Raw genomic sequence first — 14,206 nt, forward strand, 5'->3', positions numbered from 1 at the left:
TTGTTAAATAATAATAATAATAATAATAATAATAATAATAATAATAATAATAATAATAATAATAAATACATAAATAAATAAAAACTCAAATAACGTTCAAACGAGACTTGCCTATGCATTCTCGCGTACCGCAATATACTACTCAGTTCTGTAAAATAGATAAAATGTAGAATCTGTATGAAAGGTATAACTATGATTTCTGTAACTTTAATTTCACGGTATTATTTTACTTTAAGGCTCGTCTCACGTTCGTATATAACAAAATATTTTTTGTAGATGTCGGTGTGCTAAAAACGAATCTGCAAACCGTTTCCGTCGCAAAAAAATAATTTTCATGTTATGAAGAAATTACTTTTTCGAAAAGTGGGTGATCACTTTTCCATGTAAATTTAACTTAAAAAAAAAAATCCTGCCTTTTTCGCTCTTACTTTCCCTCTCTGTCCTACTCTAACCAATGCTGTCGACCTCAACACGAATAAACCTAGAACGCTATCATCCAATGTAGACCTCTACTACCATGTCTCCTCCAACATCAGAGGTAGGTCTACGTTCCAACCTTCCACAGGTTGAAACCCAATTACAGGAGACGAAACCAGACATATTCTTTCTAAGCGAAACTGGCATAGGGCCGACTACAACTTGGATGTCTTCAAGTCCAACATGAACAAATTCCTGATGAATCGCCCCCCTTAAGTAAGACACTTTATCAAATCTCCAATACTAACGATTACTACGATACTATCCCATTGATTACTGTACACGCAATAATCCTTATCCCCGAGTGACTTCCAAGCCTTGATAAGTGGTGACCCCCCCCCTATGTAATAAAAAAAAGAGCACCAATTTTCTGGCCACTTGAGAAAGGGGGCATTTTTGTGTGTTTATTTGCTAAAAAGTTTTCTGTTTGATTTCTTTTGCATGGTATTAACCCCTGAGCTACGCGCGAGCATAAACGAAGGCTGTTAAATCTGCACTCGCGTACCAAACTGCCTTGTCACAGTGTAGTAATAGTATTGGCGAAAAATTAAAATTTAGACGAAAAACAAGTAGTTCTCCAAATATTAAGCCATGTAATTCCATGTTATCATGGGTGGCCAGCGCGCGCATTGGGCCTACGCGCGTGCGTGATAACATATAGAATTACATGTTTAATATTTGGAAAACTACTTGTTTTTCGTTTAATTTTAATTTTTCTCCAATACTACACTGTGACTAGTAGGCACCTCCAACAGTCACCACAGAATTATCCCGCCTCCTCCTATATGTAAAACGATGTAACTTTATTATAAATTAATATTATCAATATAACTTTTGTACCATTTCAAAGAAGGGCAAAATAAACCAGTAATAATTTTAAAAAAATTCTTTCATCGTACGAAAATAATAAAATTGCGAGACGAAAATCGTGTTTACATAATTGGCGCTTTAAAATAACGTTCCCATGTAGTAAGCATTTCGAACGTGAAAACATACCCATGTTTAATAAATCTAGCAAAAATCAACTAATCGTCAGATTTTCGTGAAATTTTCGATACTTATCCATTTTAGAATGAAATTACATATAAAATGCAGTTTCCGTAAAATATATGAGGGGAAATACTTTTTTTAGTGCATGGCCCCCCACACACACAGACCATATTTATTTTTTCGAAATTTGAACAAAATATATTTAAATCTATCGAAATTTCTATTTATTATGAAACATAAGAGTTCAAATAAGTAAAACATATATTTTTTTTTAATTTAAATACATGTATTGAATAAAGAATCTTGAAGTTGCAATTAAAAAAAAAAATGATATAAATTTAATATTATTATGTTTGTTTTTTTTTTAAATAGCGTTTTCTCAAATTAATATAAACTATAATCAGTTGAATTGCCAAGAAAAAGAAACTTCCTAAAAATTAATTTTTAAAAGATTAAAACGATTAAAATTCCATTATTTCAAAATGTTCTGTTACAACAGATTTTTAATTGTTTAAATTTTTTTTTTAAATATTAAGTTTTAATATAAACATGACTCTTGTCAGCTACTTTATCGCGACATTAAAACCAATTTCAAAATATTATTGCACAAATAATTTGTAGCCCCCCCCCTCATATTTTGTTTGTCTCTTTTTACCGAACAAAATATGAAAGCCCGTAGATAACCAAATGAACATTCAGTAAAACCGTATTTCATATGTTTATAATATTATTAATCATTAAACTGTGTAAATCTTAAAATCTAACAAAATTATAACAAAGATTAGTTATTAATTGCAGTTTGAAGAAGATAAACAAAGATTTTAAAAAATCATTAAGTCGCTTCTGCTTTTCCATTATGAGAAATTCCAGATACAACCGCCATCTTTCTTATTTAGGCCGGCCACACAGTTCTAGTAGCCTGTCCGTGATTGGTTAATTTTGAATGAGTCAAGTAAATTGCTTGGCGCCCTTTTTTGTGACATGCTTTTATATTTCAGTCTAAAAGAAACAGGCATCGGGATAGACTCAACACAGCGGCTCTCGCAAGGGAACCAAGACAATTCCTTCATGAACACCAAACAGTTGGTGAACGAAGGACACATCTCTTCTCTACAAGCAGAGACAACTTATATTGCTGTATTTATCCTATATTTATGACATTCAAGAACTGTTCTGCATGTTTATTTTCCAAATATTGGATCTTATCTCATTTTATCTTGAGTCCCTTGGGACTCACATTATGCCTAATTATAGGCACCATCATTCCCGCCGAGTTTACCATGATCATCATGGATCCTTCCAAAGGAACAACGACCTCACATTCAAATAATAGGAATTCGAACTAAATGCTCCATACGTATGGAGGCAAATCAGGCCACCGTTTTTCAAAAGGACTATACCAGAACCAAAGAACTTTCATTGCTGTTACTTGTGAATAAATTTTGAGTTTGAAAAGTATGGCTTTTGTTTGTGGAATTCATTTGCTTCTGCAGAGAGGAAATAGAGATGTGTGAGAAAGAAATTCTCACATTCTCATTTTTTTTTTGCAAAACGGTGAAAAAAAAAAAAAAAGATTCTCATTTTTTTTTTGGAAAACGTAGAAAAAAAGAATCTCATTTTTTTGCAAAACGTCTAGTTAAATATATTCTCTTTTTTTTGCAAATGTAATGATTAGTTTTATATAATTTGTGCAAAGACTTATCTTGTTACAAAACAAAAAGAAAAAAAAACACATCTTGCATTATCTAATAAAAATATTTTATTAAAAAAATTAATTTAGTTTTAACAGTTCTTATGTTATCATAAGATAAAAAAAAAACTTTTAAACAAAGAAACACTTCTTTTATTAGCAAATAATAAAACAAATATTTCTTTAGTCTCTTTGGAATAATATATTAAATATTTTATCACTTTTATAATAACTTAAGTTTTAATTAGGCATGGACAAAACGGAAGGAGGTAGTAAGTATTTTTTGACGAAGATTCTCTGTAAAATCTACCAAATATCTGTCCAGTCAATACGAGATTTTCACCGATTATTAAGTGAAGAATGAACTTTACAACGGTGTACTTTCTTTTTTTTTTCATAATGGATATTTATATATATATTTATTTTACCTACAACACCCCCATTTCTTTATTTTATTTGCGATTACAAATATGCTTACAACAATCAGACGAAACTGGACAAAATATATTGTATTGTAAAGAGGGTGTAGTGGTAGTCAGGTCTCATAAGATCCCTTTTTCCACCACAAAATAAAATAAATCAGACATGTGCAATAAAGGGTGTTTATTTACACAAAAATAAAGAACTGACGCAGTTTCAAAATCATTGTCTCCATTTTTCTCTGTTTGTCACTCCTACTGTTCCTCTTTATTACAATTTGGCTGTTTACATGAAGACGAGGACCAACTTTGACAACACAACATCTCTTAAGATTACGGGACTCCATCACATCTGAACTCAACTAGGAGATCCTCCGACCACTCTGTTGTAGCAGTTAAGATAAAAATGAAATGTAACAGGTCTTCAGACGTACCTCTCCACCGCACTGTATATCGATACTCTATGGCTGACTAGGATAGCTTCCGTACATTTATATCTGATCTACCTCTGAATTCCATGTTTAAAAAGGATGTGTCCTCTATAGTATCAGACCTGACCGAATGGTTAATTGTAGGCATAGACCGATTCATACCATCCAAAAAATTCCAACAAAAACCTAACAGCCAGCCATGCTTCTCCCCTGAATGTGCTGCTGCCATCGCGCACAGAAATCACTTTTTCCATAGCTACCAACGTAATAGATGTACTGAGACTAAAGCTGCTTTCAGGACTGCCAGCAGCCACTGTAAAAGAGTAATAAAAAATGCCAGAAAGCTATATGCTCAGTCCGTTAAATCCAAAGTAGCTGAGCAGCGGCTTGGTTCCCACCAGTTCTGGCAAATAGCAAACAGGATCTTGAACAGAAGTGTGCGTTCTATCCCAACTATCATCAATGGACCTGAGGTCATCTCATCAGCATCAGACAAGGCCAAACTATTTGCCAAGAACTTTGCAGCTAACTCTACCCTATGCGACAAAGGCCATCAACTCCCTGTATTTCCTCCTATAACAGACAACACGCTATGCAACATACAAATATCTGTGCATAAGGTCGGCAAGCTAATCAAGAACCTTGATTCTAGTAAAGCAACTGGCCCTGACGGCATTCCAGTTATAGTGCTGAAAAAGCTCCAACCAGAACTTACAAAACTGTTTAAGCATTGCCTTAAGGAGAAGTGCTTTCCAACACCCTGGAAAACCTCATCAGTATGTCCTGTATTTAAGAATTCAGGTGAAAAGTCATCTCCCTCTCAGTACAGACCAATAAGTCTCCTGTGTGTCATGAGTAAGTTGTTGGAATCCATATTAAATAAAGAAGTAGTCAACCACCTCAACAGAAATAACCTTCTTAGTGACATGCAATATGGTTTCCGCTCTGCAAGATCTACAGCAGATGTGCTAATGGTTATATCTCATAGGATTAGTGAATCTCTTGACAAAGGCTTCCTTTCTCAAGCAATTGCTCGACATATCAAAGGCCTTCGATAAGGTATGGCATAAGGGCCTACTTCACAAGATTTCCAGCTACGGTATGACTGAAAATGTTTACTCAATCATTAAATCATTTCTCTCCGATAGGTTCATAAGAGTAGTGGTTGATGGGCAGAAATCAAAGGCCCACAGTATTAATGCTGGTGTCCCTCACGGGTCCATCCTGGACTCAACTCTCTTCCTGATCTACATCAATGATCTCCCAAAACACATAACTTAAATCACTCATTGACATCTATGGCAACACATCAAAGGCCGTAAATGACAAAGTTCTCTCTGATTCTCTCTCCTCTGATCTTGAGCGCGTGGTACAGTGGGGGAAGAGGTGGCTGGTCACTTTTAATGCATCCAAAACCAAGCTTCTATCTTTACATCATCAACGCTCTGATCCTCATCTGGCATCAATTGAAATAGATGGCTCTCGTCTTGGGGAGGCTCCATGTTTTGACAAGCTTCTGGGTTTGACCTTTACTCCTGATCTGAAATAGAACAAGTACATCAGGTCTGTTGCCAAGAACGCTGGGAAAATGGTGGGATCCTTCAATCGCTCCAGAAGATATCTCACTACTGATGCAATTCTCTATCTGTATAAAAGCCAAGTACATCCAAGGATGGAGTACTGCTGCTAAAAATAGCCTATCCTCCCTTGACAGAGTACAATATAGACTTCATCTAAACACAGATTACATGAACACAGCTTCTATCCTAGAATTGTCCACTTGTTCCATTGGCCTGCTTCCCGGTTGACTATAGCATAATGGCCTTCAAGTCTAATGTTAACAGATTTTTGTCGAACTGTCCCCTTAAACAATCAAATTCTACCCAACTTATATCATTAACGATTATGACACTACCAACTTACATTCGTTAACACTTATCCTCGAGTGGTCTTTGAACCTTGATAAGTGGTAACTCCCTTGTAAAAAAAAGACTGAGGTTCAATTCTCAATCAATGCATATCAAAGACTTAAAAAATTGTACTTGATACCCATTGCTAAATACTCAGCATGATAAGGAACCGATCAAGGGCCAATCAATTCAACCGATCAAGGGCCAATCAATTCAATCGTTCCAGAAGATATCTCACTACTGATGCAATTCTCTATCTGTATAAAAGCCAAGTACATCCAAGGATGGAGTACTGCTGCTAAAAATAGCCTATCCTCCCTTGACAGAGTACAATATAGACTTCATGGTTTAGTGGGGGATGCCCTTTTCTCTTCCTGGCAGCCTCTCTCCCACAGAAGAGACATTGCGAGCCTGTCTTTGTTTTATTGTTATTTCCATGGCAAGTGCTCATCTGAGCTCCAATCTCTCGTCCTCCCTCGCCAATCTTTCATGAGAGACCCGTCTGGCTGAAACTACTGTCAATAATTTTCCCCACTCTTTATCTGTGCCTAAATCCAAATGTAGATTCCATGAGCAGAGCTTCTTTCTCAGAAGTGCACGACTGTGGAACTCTCTTCCGTTTGCCTGTTTCCCACCTGACTACAACTTGGATGTCTTCAAGCCCAACATAAACAAATTCCTGACAAACCGCCCCCTTAATTAAGACACTCTATCAAATCTCCAATACTAACGATTACTACAATACTATCTCGTTGATTACTGCAGATGCAATAACCCTTATCTCTGAGCAGCCTCTGGGGCTTGATAAGTGGTGACCCCCATGTAAAAAAAAAAAAACATAGCGTCTTCGTAAATGGGTCAGGAGATTGGTTTGCCAAGATCGCTAGAAAAATGGTTGGATCCTTCCACCGCTCCAATAGGTATCTCACTGCCGATATAACCTCTATCTGTATAAGAGCCAAGTACGTCTTAAAAATGGGGTACTATTGCCACATGGAGGTGCTCAGTACATCTTATTCTGCCTTGATAGAGTTGAAAACCGGTTTCGAAACCTGGTAGGTGATGGACTTTTATCTTCTCTGCAGCCTCTTTCCCAAAGAAGAGATCTTGCAAGCCTGTCTCTGCTCTATCGTTATTTTCATGGACAGTGCTCGTCTGAGCTCCAATCTATGGTCCCCTTTGTCAAACTGTCACAAAAACAACTAAACTAGCTGCAACCACTATCAATAGTTTTCCTGACACTCTATTTGTGCCTTAATCTAAACACAGATTACATGAACACAGCTTCTATCCTAGAATTGTCCACTTGTTCCATTGGCCTGCTTCCCGGTTGACTATAGCATAATGGCCTTCAAGTCTAATGTTAACAGATTTTTGTCGAACTGTCCCCTTAAACAATCAAATTCTACCCAACTTATATCATTAACGATTATTACACTACCAACTTACATTCGGTAACACTTATCCTCGAGTGGTCTTTGAACCTTGATAAGTGGTAACTCCCTTGTAAAAAAAAAGACTGAGGTTCAATTCTCAATCAATGCATATCAAAGACTTAAAAAATTGTACTTGATACCCATTGCTAAATACTCAGCATGATAAGGAACCGATCAAGGGCCAATGAAGTAAATCTAGGAATGGAATGGCGACCTCTCCTGAAACTTGTTTCCAACACCTACATCCATAAAGCAGCTGTGTCGTTTCTTGGGGATAGTAAAATTTTATCGACGATTCATCCCCGGATGCTCAGACCTCCTCACCTCCCTGACGAATCTCCTCCAGAGAAAAAACAAAGCCATCACCCTGGAGGGCGACCAGGAGAAGGCATTTCAAGCCGCTAAACGAGAACACAGATGCAGATGTACCTTACAACAGATGCTTCAGATATTGGAGTGGGAGTAGTGGTAGAACAAGAGTGTGGTGACCAACGCAAACCCATCGCATTCTTCTCTGCAAAGCTATCAACAGCTTAGTCAAGATACAGTACCTTCTCAAAAGAGCTTCTGGCAATATATCTCGCCATCAGGCACTTTCGACACCTACTGGAAGGGCAGAACTTCACTGTCTTGACTGACCACAAACACTGACAAACCTCTCTGTCAAACAACTCTAACAAGTATTCTGCCTGCGAAATTAGACATCTGGACTACATCTCACAGTTTACCTCTGATATCCAATATGTCAAAGGAAGTAACAACACTGTTGCAGATGCCTTGTCCAAATCCAACATCAACACCTTAGAAGACAGCCCACTCAGCCAAAACCTAATAGCAGAGGCCCAGGAATCAGATGTAACACTTCCAGGAGTGTTGGCTAACACATCTCTGCAACTGAAAGAGTTTCCAACTCCTTTTAGAAACAGAACTATATACTGTGATACCATACTGGACCATCCCAGACCATACATAACTCCAGCACTCAGAAGGCAGATTTTCAACCATTTGCACGGATTGTCACATCTCAGCAAATGGGCTACGGTCAAACTAATTGCTGATCGTTTTGTGTGGCCCAGCATGATTACCAACATTTGTGATTGGGTATCAACGTGCCTTGCATGCCAGAAATGCAAGGTACACAGACACACAAAATCCCCACCAGGCACATTCAGCAACCCAGATGCATGCTTCAGCCACATTCATATTGATATAGTCGGACCTCTCCCTATGTGTCAGGATTATCAATACCTTCTTACCATGGTCGACCATGGTGGCCAGTAGCAGCGCCCATCAAAGATATCTTGGATAAAACAGTAGCGAAGACTATCCTTCAAAAGTGGATTGCCATATTTGGTGTGCCCGGCATCATCACCACCAACCGAGGAGCACAGTTCCAATCTTTACTCTTCGAGGAATTCATTCAACTACTCGGCATAAAACACATCAAGACGACGGCTTATCATCCTTGCACTAATGGCCTTGTGGAAAGATTTCACTGGCCATTAAAGGCTTCTCTGACCACGAAACACCGCACCAGCAACTGGGTAGATGAGCTTCCTCTGATCCTTTTGTCAATCCACAACTCACTTAAGGAAGACCTAGGTTGTACTCCAGCGGAAATAGTCTTCGGCACGGCACTCTCACTACCCGGCCAATATTTTGAGGACACTATTCCTGATCTCACATCCGCAAGTCCTTTCCCTCAGGAACGATGTCATAAAATGGACCAACTAAAATACACACAACCCAGGCAACCGTCATCAACAGTCCATGTCTCACATCAGTTACACAACTGTGAGTTCATTTTCAACAATGATGCGCTAAAGAGACCTCTGACACCAACATACCAGGATCCCTTTAAAGTCTTGAAGTGCTCAGAGAAGTATCTCACCATCGACCGAGGAAATCGGACAGACACCATTTCCATCGACAAAGTCAAGCCAACGTTTGTGGAAAAAACACTGCCAGGGACAGAAATCGTCTTGATGCACCCAGACGCCACAGTCATCCCACCAACCACACCGTCACAATCAGCACATCAAGAGGTACATCCAACTCCAGAAGTGCCCATCCCCTCAACTAGACACACCCGTTGAGGAAGAAAGGTTGCCTTCCCAAGCAAATACAAGGCATATATCTATTATTAATTGATAATGATCAATTATCCAGGAAGAGGGCTTTGTTGCGGTTTCAAAATCACTGTCTCCATTTTTCTTCGTTTTTTTTTTTGTTTGCCACTCCTACTGTTCCTCTTCACTTTCCCTTCCCTTGAAGAAAGGACACAATAGGCTAATGCCAGCTACATGTATGAACATATCCAGGTTCGGTGAATTCATTCACTTTCCTTTTCTCTTTTCATCATCGATTTTGCTACGCACGTTGGAATTTAAATACATCAACAAAACGCCAATAAAGCAGACAATTGATATTTTTGCTTTTAGACAAAATTAACTTAAATGGAATCAACAAACTCACAATTTACTTTTGATTGCATAAATTTCATTCTAGAATTAATTAGAGTTGTTTGTTTGTCTTATTGGCAGCGACATCACTAACATCACGCTGGTCAAATGAATACAGCTTGTTTTGGCCAAGTCAGGTCAACTCGGCCGGGGAGTACAACTTGCCCGTACGGGCCCTAATGGGCCTGGACAACAAAGTTCCAGCAAAGACCATATGTGGGGGCAACCCCACATATAAGACTATTGCTCTTGTAGCAATCAGTTATTGGTCAATGTAGAGGAAACCCTTCATACCAATTGTCACTATCCAGCTCCCCAGGGAGTAGGGGAGCTGGTCCCCATTTCCTCAATCTTTCCACATTAAAAAACGGCCTTGTACCTAATTTGCTCAGTGGGGAAGCAAATAAATACAAACTTGGCCGGGGAGTAAGAGGAGGCTCCCGAAGCGATGATGGACGCTACCAGTCACATCGACCAAATCCACCAGCGCCGAAGGATTCCAGCAACAGCAGTGACAACAGCCGTCTTAGGAGCAGTTCAAACCGCTCTTATCAGGACTAAACTAAATAAGTTTTTTCACAAATGCGATTCACTACTGCTTGCTTCCTGAGACTCACCAGCAGCGAACTTCGCTCCAAGTCTCCAATGCGTCCAGCCCACTCCAGCGGCTTCCTGCTCATTCCCGCAGCCTTCCAGCCCTTGGTGCTTCCAGCGCCTCCAGCTTCCTCCTCCAGCCTGCAACCTTGCTTGCACCTCGTTCCTCCGGCCTGCAACCTTGCTTGCACCTTGCTCCTCGACCTACAACCTCGCTTGCACCTCGCTCCTCTAGCCTGCTACCTCGCTTGCACCTCGCTCCTCTGGCCTGCAACCTTGCACCTATGGTCTGTTACCTGACTCGCACCTGGCTCCCTACTGACCGTCCATTCCTTAATACTGATCCTCAGTTCTCAGTGGCGTCCATTTCTTAACACTAACCCCTACATTCTCAGTGTCGTCCGTTCCTTAACACTAACCCCTACATTCTCAGTGTCGTCCGTTTCTTAACACTGACCCCCGCATTCTCAGTGTCCACCGTCCGTTCCAGATTGCCCTGATGTCCAGCCGATCATTCCAGACCCAGCGAGCAACCCTGAACCACGCTACGTCTAGAGTACCGGTTCCAGACCTCCAGACCTTAGCCTCCAGTGACATGTGACCAGCATCCAGATCATACGATTTTTCATTTCCTTTGCAAATTGTCTAGTATCCTTCTACGTAAATAATAGAGAGTACAAAGATGTGAAGCTATCTGTCAAACTTGTTTTGTGATGTTATTCTAGGGCATGCTTTTCTACGACAACATTCATCCGTTAAAATACCCTTCAGAGGTTCACTCCCTCCCCTTACTGTGTGCGGACTGGCTGCTATATGTAATATTCTGTATCCATCTCTGTTTGCTAATTTAACTTTCGACTGCCATCCAATAGCTGTAAAATCCAGGAGACATAGCCTTCCTGACATGCAATTTATTCGGTCAGAAATATCGCATATGCTGAAAGAAAAAATTATAGGACCTTCTCAATTGCCATGGAGGGCCCAGACACTGGTGATATCGCCTCCAAACCACAAGAAAAGGCTTGGTCGTGGATTACTCTCAGACAATAAACCGTTTCACGCTACTGGACGCTTACCCCCTCCCGCGGATAGAAGATATAGTGAATGAAATAGCCGGCTATCAAATATTTAGCACACTCGATTTGACCAGCGCCTATCATCAGGTTGCTATCAAACCAGACAAGCGTAAATACACAGCATTTGAAGCGGCTGGGTCTCTGTACCAATTCTGCCGAATTCCTTTTGGGGTGACCAATGGAGTAGCGAGGTTCCAGCGGGTGATAGACGATATCATAAAGCAAGAAGAACTACGATGCACTTATGCTTATATAGACATCACTATTTGTGGACATAATCAAGCAAAACATGATAGAAACCTGAAAGGCTTTATGGAAAGTGTGGCTAAATATGGTTTAACCCTGAATAAAAATAAATGCCATTATTCTCTTAACTCTGTGGACTTACTTGGGTATACCATAAGCAAGGGGTCGGTAAAACCTGACCCTGACAGGCTCAAAGAGTTGACTGACTTACTGATACAGAAAAACCTCTCTGCACTCCGACGAGCAATGGGGATGTTCTCGCATTATTCTAAGTGGATATCAAATTTTTCTAAAAAGTTATATCCCTTAACTAGAGTCAGTAGTTTCCCACTCACTGAAAAACAGGCTGACGCCTTCCTTCTCCTAAACAAGGAGATCACTAAATCATCTCTGGCCAGTATAGAATCTGATTCACCACTTGGAATTGAAACAGATGCTTCTGAACATGCGATTGCTGCCTCCCTAACTCAAAACCGCTAGCCCGTGGCTTTCTTTTCTAGAACTCTAACCTCAGCCAAACAAAAACATTCTGCCATGGAAAAGGAAGCTTTTGCAATCGTAGAAGCTATTAAAAAATGGCGACACTTGTTACTAGAAAATCTGTCTCTTTCATATTCAACCCTAAAAGTAAAAGCAAAATAAAAAACGAAAAGATTACTAGGTGGAAATTAGGACTCGCCTGCTTCTGCTACAACATCGTGTATAGGCCTGGAAAGCATAATGCTGCAGCGGATGCGCTATCTCGATTCTGCTTTGCTACTACCACTACCGACAAATTGTTTGATCTACACAAAAATTTATGCCACCCAGGAGTAACTCGAATGCTGCATTTTATCAGGAGTAAGAACATGCCTTATTCGGTAGAAGACATAAAAGCTATAACTAAATCTTGTCAAGTTTGCTCTGAGATAAAACCAAGATTTGTGAAGACGTTTCCGCAAATGCTCATAAAAGCAAGCCAACCATTTGAGAGATTAAGTATGGACTTCAAGGGACCCCTACTCTCCAACACGCATAACAAGTACATACTAACTGTGGTTGACGAATACTCCCGCTTTCTCTTTGCCTACCTCTGTGCGAACCTCACTGCTGCTACAGTAAAGAAACACCTATCCAGCCTGTTTTCCATTTTCGGAAACTCTTCTTTCATGCACTCTGATCGAGAAACTGCTTTCATGTTGAAGGAGCTGAAAGAATTCTTACACCTTCAATGCATTGCCACTAGTAGAACTGCTGCATTTAATCTGCAAGGCAACGGCCAAGCAGAGAGATACAATGGCATTATTTGGCAGACAGTCAACCTGGCGCTACGGTCTAGTAATCTCCCTATTGTTAGTTGGGAGAAAGTCCTTGACGTAGCTCTCCACTGTATACATTCTTTGCTTTCCACTGCCTCCAATTGGACACTCCATGAACGGATGTTTAACTTCCAAAGAAAATCTTCTTTCGGAGGATTCATACCAACTTGGTTAACTAAGTCTAAAACTGCTCTCCTAAAGTGACATGTACGTGGCAGTAAATATGAACCACTAGTAGAAACTGTTGATATTCTTGATGTAAACCCTAACTATGCTCATGTGCGATTAAATAACGGGAGGGAAATGACAGTGTTTCTTCGCCATATTGCTCCCCTTGGTGAGAAAGAAAACAGTACGCTACTAAATCTAGAACTGGATTCTACGGAAGTCCCTACCCAGTCTGACTCTTCTATAGCTCCAATGGAGGAATCTGCTAATGCTCCTTCTCTGCTAGAGGACCATAAACACCAGGCAACGGGAGATCTCACGCATCCTAACTTAGAAACTTTTGCACATGTGTCTTCCCTACCGAGGCTTCTGAATGACAACATGAGGAGCCCTTCAACAGACGACTAACCTTCGACGCTCTTCTAGAGTCAGACAAATACCTCAGTATTTAACTGAGAATTACCTACTTTGACCTTTTTCTCTTTTCCTTCTTTATTTTCAGTTTGAGCTGATACACCTGAAACTACTCGGTCTTTTGGAAACTAGAGGACTTGGAAATTTCCGGGCGGCAGAGAATGTGGTGAAATAATGGAACTCTCCTGTGCTGTCCTTCTCCTTGTCATAATGGAGTTGCGCCCCTTTTCCAAATATTCTACAGAGTGACTTTTTCGATAGATGAACGATGTTACCTCTGCCCATGTAATGTTTTGTTAGTTGAATAAAGCTTCCTTAAGCTCTACCAAGCCTTCCGTTTGTCTCGTGATTTTCTCCCTCTCTCTAGAATCACTTCAAAATATATATATATAAATTATCAATCATCTTACTTAATATATATATATATATATATATATATAAAATAAAATATGCATCTAGTGTGCTTGAAACCAAATCACAACGTAAGATTAGGAAAATAAACAAATATTTTACTTGTTTGAAATTCATCACAAATATATTTCGGAGGTAGACTCCATCTTCGGGGTGTCTTTTGTTTTTTTGTTTTTTTTCTTTT

General features: G+C 39.6%; 1 long non-coding RNA gene across 1 annotated transcript; it reads left to right on the plus strand.

Moving 5' to 3' along the window:
* The first annotated feature begins 144 nt into the window (after nt 1-144).
* On the plus strand, nt 145-13,936 carry LOC145284722 (uncharacterized). The gene is made up of 2 exons (XR_013868869.1): nt 145-693; nt 13,700-13,936. It is a non-coding gene; the product is annotated as an uncharacterized LOC145284722 (long non-coding RNA).
* The last annotated feature ends 270 nt before the right edge of the window (nt 13,937-14,206 follow it).

Source organism: Euprymna scolopes, chromosome 9 (assembly GCF_053919585.1).
Source record: "Euprymna scolopes isolate OS-2025 chromosome 9, ASM5391958v1, whole genome shotgun sequence".
NCBI classification, from domain to species: domain Eukaryota; kingdom Metazoa; phylum Mollusca; class Cephalopoda; order Sepiida; family Sepiolidae; genus Euprymna; species Euprymna scolopes.